Source organism: Schistocerca americana, chromosome 4 (genome assembly GCF_021461395.2).
Source record: "Schistocerca americana isolate TAMUIC-IGC-003095 chromosome 4, iqSchAmer2.1, whole genome shotgun sequence".
Lineage (NCBI taxonomy): Eukaryota > Metazoa > Arthropoda > Insecta > Orthoptera > Acrididae > Schistocerca > Schistocerca americana.
In genome coordinates this window covers 462,206,554-462,215,367 of record NC_060122.1, presented here as the reverse complement: position 1 = coordinate 462,215,367, position 8,814 = coordinate 462,206,554, and positions in this window count along the sequence as shown.

The following is an 8,814-nucleotide window of genomic DNA, read 5'->3' as shown; positions in this document are numbered from 1 at the left end:
GCTCTTATTTCTTCTAGTCATCCAACATTCTCATACCCCCAGAGTGATGGGCAATAGAGAAGAATTGGACTTACAGTTATGTTGTGACCCACTTCTATCAGTTTTACCTGGTTAAGGTCTTATATTGGTGAACAGTACTTACGAAATGGTCGACAAGGGTCTTAAAAGCTTTAGTGGATGACTTCCGTAAGATTCTTCCGGTGAATCTCAGTCTCGTATCTGCTTTTCTTACAAACTCTTGTATGTGGTCGTTCCATTTGAGGTAGCTCCGGACAGCTATTCCTAAATATTTTATGGTGGACACTTTTTCCAGCGATTTGTCAGTGGATTTCTTTTCGTACGTATGTAGTTTGTGTTACATTCCTTACGTTCAGGGTCAATTGCTAGAACTTACATCATTCATTCGTCCTCTGTAGAGGCTTCTGCAGACCGCTACAGTGTCCTGGCGCTGTTAACTTCCTACAGACAACCTCATCGTGTTAAAAAGTTTCTGACCCATTCTACTAGATCATTTATAGACATTGTAGACGCTGACGGTCCTGTTACACTTCCTCAGGGTATCCCGGTAGCTACTTTTACCTCTGTCGATTTTCTTCTGTTAAGATGGACGTGTTGAGTACTATCTGCAAGTAAGTCTTTAATGCAGTCGCAAATCTGGTGCAATATTGTGTCACCAAATATTATTCCCTTATGTAGATTCGTTAAAATGAATGTTATTGCTTGATATATTTCTGCCTCACATTGTCCTTCCGAATTTTCTTTTCCGTGGTCTCAGTAAGTCTTTTAGTTTTTGACGTTTCAGATCTCATCTCATATTTGTGTGGTATAGTTGGTGTCACAGTTATTTTGCATCCTACCTTTCCATTTTTAATTTGATGTTTTTATTCGCAGATAGTATCATTTATATGCCCTGCCACTTCGTTTGCTTTTTCTAGTTCTTTCCTAATCTCGTATTCGACGTTTCCATTGTCGCACAGCTTACTGAGAGCGTATTTAAATGCCACTACTCAGTGAATAATTTTCGCATCTACTCCCAGTCTCCATTTAATTGTACCCATAGATATGGGAATACAGTTTAATTTTGAGTGTACATGACCATATTTAGAATTTTGGGTGCCACTTTAAGCATATATAAACATTTCTGCAGGTTATATTCCGTGCTTACTAGCAGAACTGCATCGTCAACATAACAGATGTTGTGAAATTCTTTGTCCCATATTCTACAACCAGTATCAGGAAGTACCTTCTTCGAATTCATATAGTCACCTTGTCTAATACGACTGCTAACTGGAATCAGTTCATACCTCTATGTAGTTCCTAGAATAAATATATTCAGTTGTTTTTATTAAGTTGGAAGGAATGCTCGATTCTAGAGCAGTTTTCCCACATCTTTTAACTTAATCCTATTAAAAGCTTTCTGCAAGTCAATAAAACAAAGAGAATGTGGTCTGTTGTATTCAATGAACTTCGCTAAAACCTAACTAAGAATGAATGCTGCATTTGAGCATGACCGACATATTATATTACATTCCTAAGGCTTCCTTGAACACTTGTTGACTAACTGCCTCTTGACTTCTGTTCAAAATGGTTGAAATGGCTCTGAGCACTATAGAACTAGGTCATCAGTCCCCTAGAACTTAGAACTACCTAAACCTAACTAACCTAAGGACATCACACACATCCATGCCCGAGGCAGGATTCGAACCTGCGGCCGTAGCGGTTCCAGACTGTAGCGCCTAGAACCGCTCAGCCACTCCGGCCGGCTGTTGACTTCTGTCTCGAGTTCTTCGGCTAACATTTGTTTGATGATTTTTCTGACGTTTAGCCAGCACGAGTAGCTGGTATTCTCAAAGCTCCATTGCTAGTGGTGGAATGGAGTCCAACTTGTGATCGGCGCGCCAACGTGTGAGGGCTTTTCCGTGGTCATTTCCAGTATGGTTCTCCTCTTGTTACCTGCATCGGTCATTCAGAACAGCACGGGAATCCAGGAACGGTTCGCCTTGAGGCTTTCTCCTTTCTTGTTGAAGCTATCCTCGTGCTTGTGTATTTCTATTGCTTCTCTGAACAAGCGGTGTGACAGCTCTTCTCTGCAGCCAGAACTTCCATCTCGTGGTCGGCCTCACACAGCGCGTGCTTTGCGACGGTCGATTTCTCCACCGGCCCCAAACTGCAATGCTACTTATGTTCGGTGATCCTGGTGTTGATTGGTCGTCCACTCAAATCAACATAAAGTTTTCCGCATGTGCGTGGAATGTGGTATATTCTCTACATTGCAGGTGGGGCGGTCCCTTTTCTCCTGTGCCGATCTGAGAGTCTCTTTCGCCTTCTTTGTTGGATTATAAATAATCTTTGCGTCATGTTTGTGAAATACACGGCCGATTCTGTCCGTCACATTGGGAGTGTAGGACTGTATGGCAGAAAGACCGTATCCGAAATTTTTTTTCCGATGACTTAGCCGAGTGTTTGACTCTGTTACACTTCTTAGACAACTGGTGAAGTACCCTTTGCTCCTCAGGACTCTTTCCAGATGATGTATCTCGCGTCTGAGTGCTTTGGCTCTCAACACTCGGCGATGTGATACATCGGAAAAAGAAATATCGAGTACAGCCTTTCTGCCATACATTTCCAGAGTGACGGACAGAATCGGCCGTATATTCCGCAAACGCGGCGTAAAGACTTCTTATAAACCGACAAAGAACATCAAAGAGTGTCTCATATCGGTATAGAAGAAAAAGGATCCACTTCCAATGTCGGTAATATACCGCATAACATGCCATTTTATAATGGAATGACTGGACGATTAGTCAACACCAGGACCACAGAACATTGTAGGTTGAGGCAGGTGGAGAAATAGGTCGTCCAACGGCACGATCCGTGTGAGGCCGACCACATACTAAAATTCGCTAGACGGTGGTTCTGGCTGTGGACAATAGCTAACACACCGGCTTGCTCAGAGAAACTACAGAATTACGCAAGCACGAGGATAGCTTCAACAAGGAAGAAGAAAGCTTCAAAGCGAAAAGTTCCTGGATTCTTGCGCTGCAGTGAACGACCGTTGCAGGTAACAAGAAGAAAACCGTACCTGAAATGACCACGGAAATGCTCTTGGACGTTGGCACGCCGGGTACGTATAATTCGGCCGAGGCATCTTCATCAGTCCACCACCATCAATGGAGGTTGACGCTTCGAGAATGCCAGCTACTCGTACTGGTGAAACGTCAGAAAAATCATCACACAAAAGTCAGCCGAAGAACCCCAGACAGCCGGCCGCTGTGGCCGAGTAGTTCTAGGCACTTCAGTCCGGAACCGCTCTGCTGCTACGGTCGCGAGTTCTGCATCTACATGATTACTCTGCAATTCACATTTAAGTGCTTGGCAGAGGGTCCATCGAACCACAATCATATTATCTCCCTTACATTCCACTCCCGAACAGCGCGCGGGAAAAACGAACACCTAAACCTTTCTGTTCGAGCTCTGATTTCGCTTATTTTATTTTGATGATCATTCCTACCTATGTAGGCTGGGCTCAACAAAATATTTTCGCATTCGGAAGAGAAAGTTGGTGACTGAAATTTCGTAAATAGATCTCGCCGCGACGAAAAACGTCTTTGCTTTAATGACTTCCATCCCAACTCGCGTATCACATCTGCCACACTCTCTCCCTATTACGTGATAATACAAAACGAGCTGCCCTTTTTTGCACCCTTTCGATGTCCTCCGTCAATCCCACTTGGTAAGGATCCCACACCGCGCAGCAATATTCTAACAGACGACGAACGAGTGTAGTGTAAACTGTCTCTTTAGTGGACTTGTTGCATCTTCTAAGTGTCCTGCCAATGAAACGCAACCTTTGGCTCGCCTTCCCCACAATGTTATCTGTGTGGTCTTTCCAACTGAAGTTGTTCGTAATTTTTACACCCAGGTACTTAGTTGAATTGACAGCCTTGAGAATTGTACTATTTATCGAGTAATCTAATTCCAACGGATTTCTTTTGGAACTCATGTGGATCACCTGACACTTTTCGTTACTTAGCGTCAACTGCCACCTGCCACACAATACAGCAATCTTTTCTAAATCGCTTTGCAACTGGTACTGGTCTTCGGATGACCTTACTAGACGGTAAATTACAGCATCATCTGCGAACAACCTAAGAGACATGCTCAGATTGTCACCCAGGTCATTTATGTAGATCAGGAACAGCAGAGGTCCCAGGACGCTTCCCTGGGGAACACCTGATATCACTTCAGTTTTACTCGATGATTTGCCGTCTATTACTACGAACTGCGACCTTCCTGACAGGAAATCACGAATCCATTCGCACAACTGAGACGTTACCCCATAGGCCCGCAGCTTGATTAGAAGTCGCTTGTGAGGAACGGTGTCAAAAGCTTTCCGGAAATCTAGAAATACGGAATCAACTTGTGATCCCATGTCGATAGCGGCCATTACTTCGTGCGAATAAAGAGCTAGCTGCGTTGCACAAGAACGATGTTTTCTGAAACCACGTACGTATCAATAGATCGTTCCCTTCGAGGTGATTCATAATGTTTGAATACAGTATAGGCTCCAAAACCCTACTGCAAACCGACGTCAATGAATAGGTCTGTAGTTCGATTGATTACTCCTACTATCCTTTCTAAACATTGGCGCGACCTGCGCAATTTTCCAGTCTGTAGGTACAGATCTATCGGTGAGCGAGCGGTTCTATATGATTGCTAAGTAGGGAGCTATTGTTATCAGTGTAATCTGAAAGGAACCTCATCGGTATACAATCTGGACCTGAAGACTTGTCCGTATCAAGCGATTTCAGTTGCTTCGCAACCCCTAAGGTATCTACTTCTAAGAAACTCATGCTAGCAGCTGTTCGTGTTTCAAATTCTGGAATATTCCATTCGTCTTCCCTGGTGAAGAAATTTCGGAAAACTGCGTTCAATAACTCCGCTTTAGCGGCACAGTCGTCGGTAACAGTACCATCGGCACTGCGCAGCGAAGGTATTGACTGCGTCTTGCCGCTTGTGTACTTTACATACGACCAGAATTTCTTCGGATTTTCTACCAAATTTCGAGACCATGTTTCGTTGTGGAACCTATTAAAGGCATCTCGCATTGAAGTCCGTGCCAAATTTCGCGTGTCTGTAAATTTTAGCCAATCTTCAGGATTTCGCGTTCTTCTGAACTTTGCATGCTTTTTCCGTTGCCTCTGCAACAGTGTTCGGACCTGTTTTGTGTACCACGGGGGATCAGTTCCATCTCTTACCAATTTATGAGGTATGAATCTCTCAATTGCTGTTGCTACTACATCTTTGAATTTGAGCCACATCTCGTCTACATTTGCATAGTCACTTCGGAAGGAATGGAGATTGTCTCTTAGGAAGGCTTCTAGTGACACTTTATCCGCTTTCTTAAATAAAATTATTTTGCGTTTGTTCGAATCACGTCTTGGTCATGGATGTCTGTGATGTCCTTAGGTTAGTTAGTTTTAAGTAGTTCTAAGTCTAGGGGACGGATGACCTCAGATGTTAAGCCCCATAGTGCTTAGTGGCCTTTTTGAACCCGAGACAGATGTCAACAGACAATTTGTCATAAACTACAACCATAGCGTTCCTCTGTAGGGCTTATAATGATTTTTGATTTTATTTCATAATATTTTTGTATGGGTTTATCCTTTTGTAGAAGGACGGGTCTTTTTTTCCTTCTCCATTTATTGGAATTTTATTATGACTTACTGCATTGTTAACTAACTTAGTAACTGTTTAGTTAGTGGGTAACTTCCAAGCTTTAGTAATTCATTCGGGATTAGAAAGCTTAATAACTGTTTAGTTAGTGGGTATTCTCCATGGTTTAGTTATTCATTCGGAATCCTGTCTTTCCCTCGAAACATCCTATTTTGCAACAGAATTTCTTCTACTTGTATGTCTGCCTGTGAAACAGTTACATCGTCGTTTGCTAGTAACCTCTGAAATCTTTCCGGTTTTGGTAATTTCTTACCTACAGACATATCTGTTAGGTATTCCATTCATGATCCTCATTTATGTGATTCACTTTTAGAATTTAATTCTGAGCCGTGGTGGGACCGGCGCCCCCCGTGAACCCCACCCGGGAACGTATCATACCAGACGAGTACAACCCTAAACGTTTGCGTGATAGAGTAATGATGGTGTACGTGTATGTTAACTACAGTACATCTATCCTGTGACCATATTAATATATGACTATATATGTAATGGTCAATCATACTTTCAGTGGTAGTCCAAGTTGTGTATGTCTTGTAATGACTATGTTGACAAAGTTTTGGTTGGTTGTATCGCTACGTATTTTTGACAAAAGCTTCCACAAGATTTCCATATTTATGCCGTATGTAAACTTGCCCTTTTGGTTTTTTGAATCAACGTTGTTAAACCTAATCAAGATTGCACTGGTCCAGCACCTTACCACTCTCTCAAGCCGTTCCCTACCGCTTCAGAGGTAGTGAGTTTGGTTTTGATCCACAGACTTCTGGCTGATGGGCCCAAGTACACTTCCACAACTCCACAACAGCACAAATTTTTACCCTGTACATAGTCAGTACTACCTTCCCTACCACTACAGATAATCAAAACCCTGGCACTCAACATTAACCATGCTCTAGTACCTTTGAAACGGAAGGGAGCGTGGGAGGGTGGTGGAGCACTGGATTACTTGCTACTGAAGGTTGGTTCGGCTGACATAAATTTGGTTTCCAGTTTCTTTATTCTTTTTTTGCTGAAATTTCACAACGCCAATTTGGAACGCTTGATGTCTCTGGAGAGAGCCAGGTACCGGATTGAAGAACCTGATCCAGCTGGACCTGCATGACATCAGTGGAAAGGATGGTATGCACCCATCAGCCGACAAGAGGAACACCACTGGCAAATGGAAGCACTCTGGCTCTGAACCAGAGATCTCAATAACGACGTGATCGCACTTCACCTAACAACATCGCTGACTGTCTATATTAATAATCACACCAAAGAATTCATTCAAGCAAATCACTAAAATTTTAGTGGAATAATCATTACATAAGGAATTCAACCTTTCCTGCCTCAATAAATATTAAACATCATGTCAAAGAACGCTCACAGCAAAGTAGTTACACATATTTTTACAAGTACCCAGTTAGTAAAAAAAAAGTTACTAAACATTACCAGACACAGTGGCAGACACACCCAGAGCTATTTAAGCTAGAATGCTCACTATTTGTTAACTTTAATGAGGTTAAATTCGGTTATACCTGTGTCATAGACATTTATGATGAAATATCACTCAACTAATCCGCAGTAGCCGTAGCTTCATCTAGGTTTTCAGTTTAGAGGCGGGGACTTAGGTCGCTTGTAATTAAACAGGTACAAGCCTGATCAACACTAACAGTAAAACCTGGAATACGGCGGCAGCCTTACTAGCAACCAGAGCTCTAGGCTAATGTATGACTGAAATAATTGTAATAGTTCTCGCAGTAGGACAGCAGAAAAGAACTCAAGATAGCCACTGAGAAAAGTGAGCAGGCTCGACAATGAACGAACGTCCATTGTTTCTCAAGCTACGCAAGGGCGCAATTTAATACACCTGGTCATGACTGTAAAGTATTCTGCACGGACAAGTGCAAGAAATGCTCACATAACTCAACCGAAAAAAACATTATTCCTCAGAAAGAGTCAAAAAACAGAACGGCAATCCTCAAGCCACAAGCTGATCAGCACATTCCGACGGCTTAAAATGAATGCGCGGACGTGTGTTCAACACATAAGTAATATCACAATCATGACGAGAATACTCAAGGCAAATACAAAGCGACACAAATCTACGACATAATTAGGGACACCCACGTTCGTTCAACAGCCACACAATCAAAAAGGCAACGACAAATTAATGAAATACAGGCATTCAAATTTACAACTCTCGCAAATTAAAAGTCTTTGGATAACGCCAGTGAGTCCCCATCTAACGCAAGTGGTGTCTGTCTTAATTTAGTTGCTCAAGATTCCACACATTACAGACACTCGAATGGCATGCAAAACGTATTTCCTCATCAATAAACTCACTACTCGTGCCATACCATTGAGATACAGACTGAATCTAAGTTTTCCAACGGATGCCATAAAGTCCTTGCGTCATAACAGCTAATACAAGACACCAGACAGATCAATTACGAGCAACTAACTTTTCATGTGGTTCACATACGAGACACACACGACACATGTGTGCCACACCACCGATCACACGTCATTACGCAACACCTACGATGGAGCCAAAACCGATTCCCGAACACATGATAGATAACTGAGCAGGAACACATACCCCGACTAAACTCACTACAAAACTACTCTGACAACAGCTTGTCGGTGACTGTAGTAGGAAACAAATGTTAACGCGCTGTTGATAGAACACGACCGAAGGGAGTCAGTACTTTCACATTCAACTTTTGCAGAACATCTAATGAACTAAAACCATAACCCCACTAATATCGAAAACGATCTGCACATTCTGAGAAACAGCAACAGCCTATACCGACACACACCCAGTTACAGAAATCCAGTTCAGTAACTCATACGGAGGAACTCAGATCTCAAAGTGGGGTGACTGTACCAAGATTCGAGAACAAACTTTCGAGAAATAACCCTCCAGGCGTTTCGCACACGTGGCAGACCTATAAACCCCGTTTGGAATAGAACATCACTCTGGAAAACTAGCAAAACGATCCTAAACCGATTTTCCTAAACGTGATGCCTAAACCCGCTGGGCACACACGTACACTCACTGGTGCAAGATATGGGACCGACACATATTGAAAAGTAACA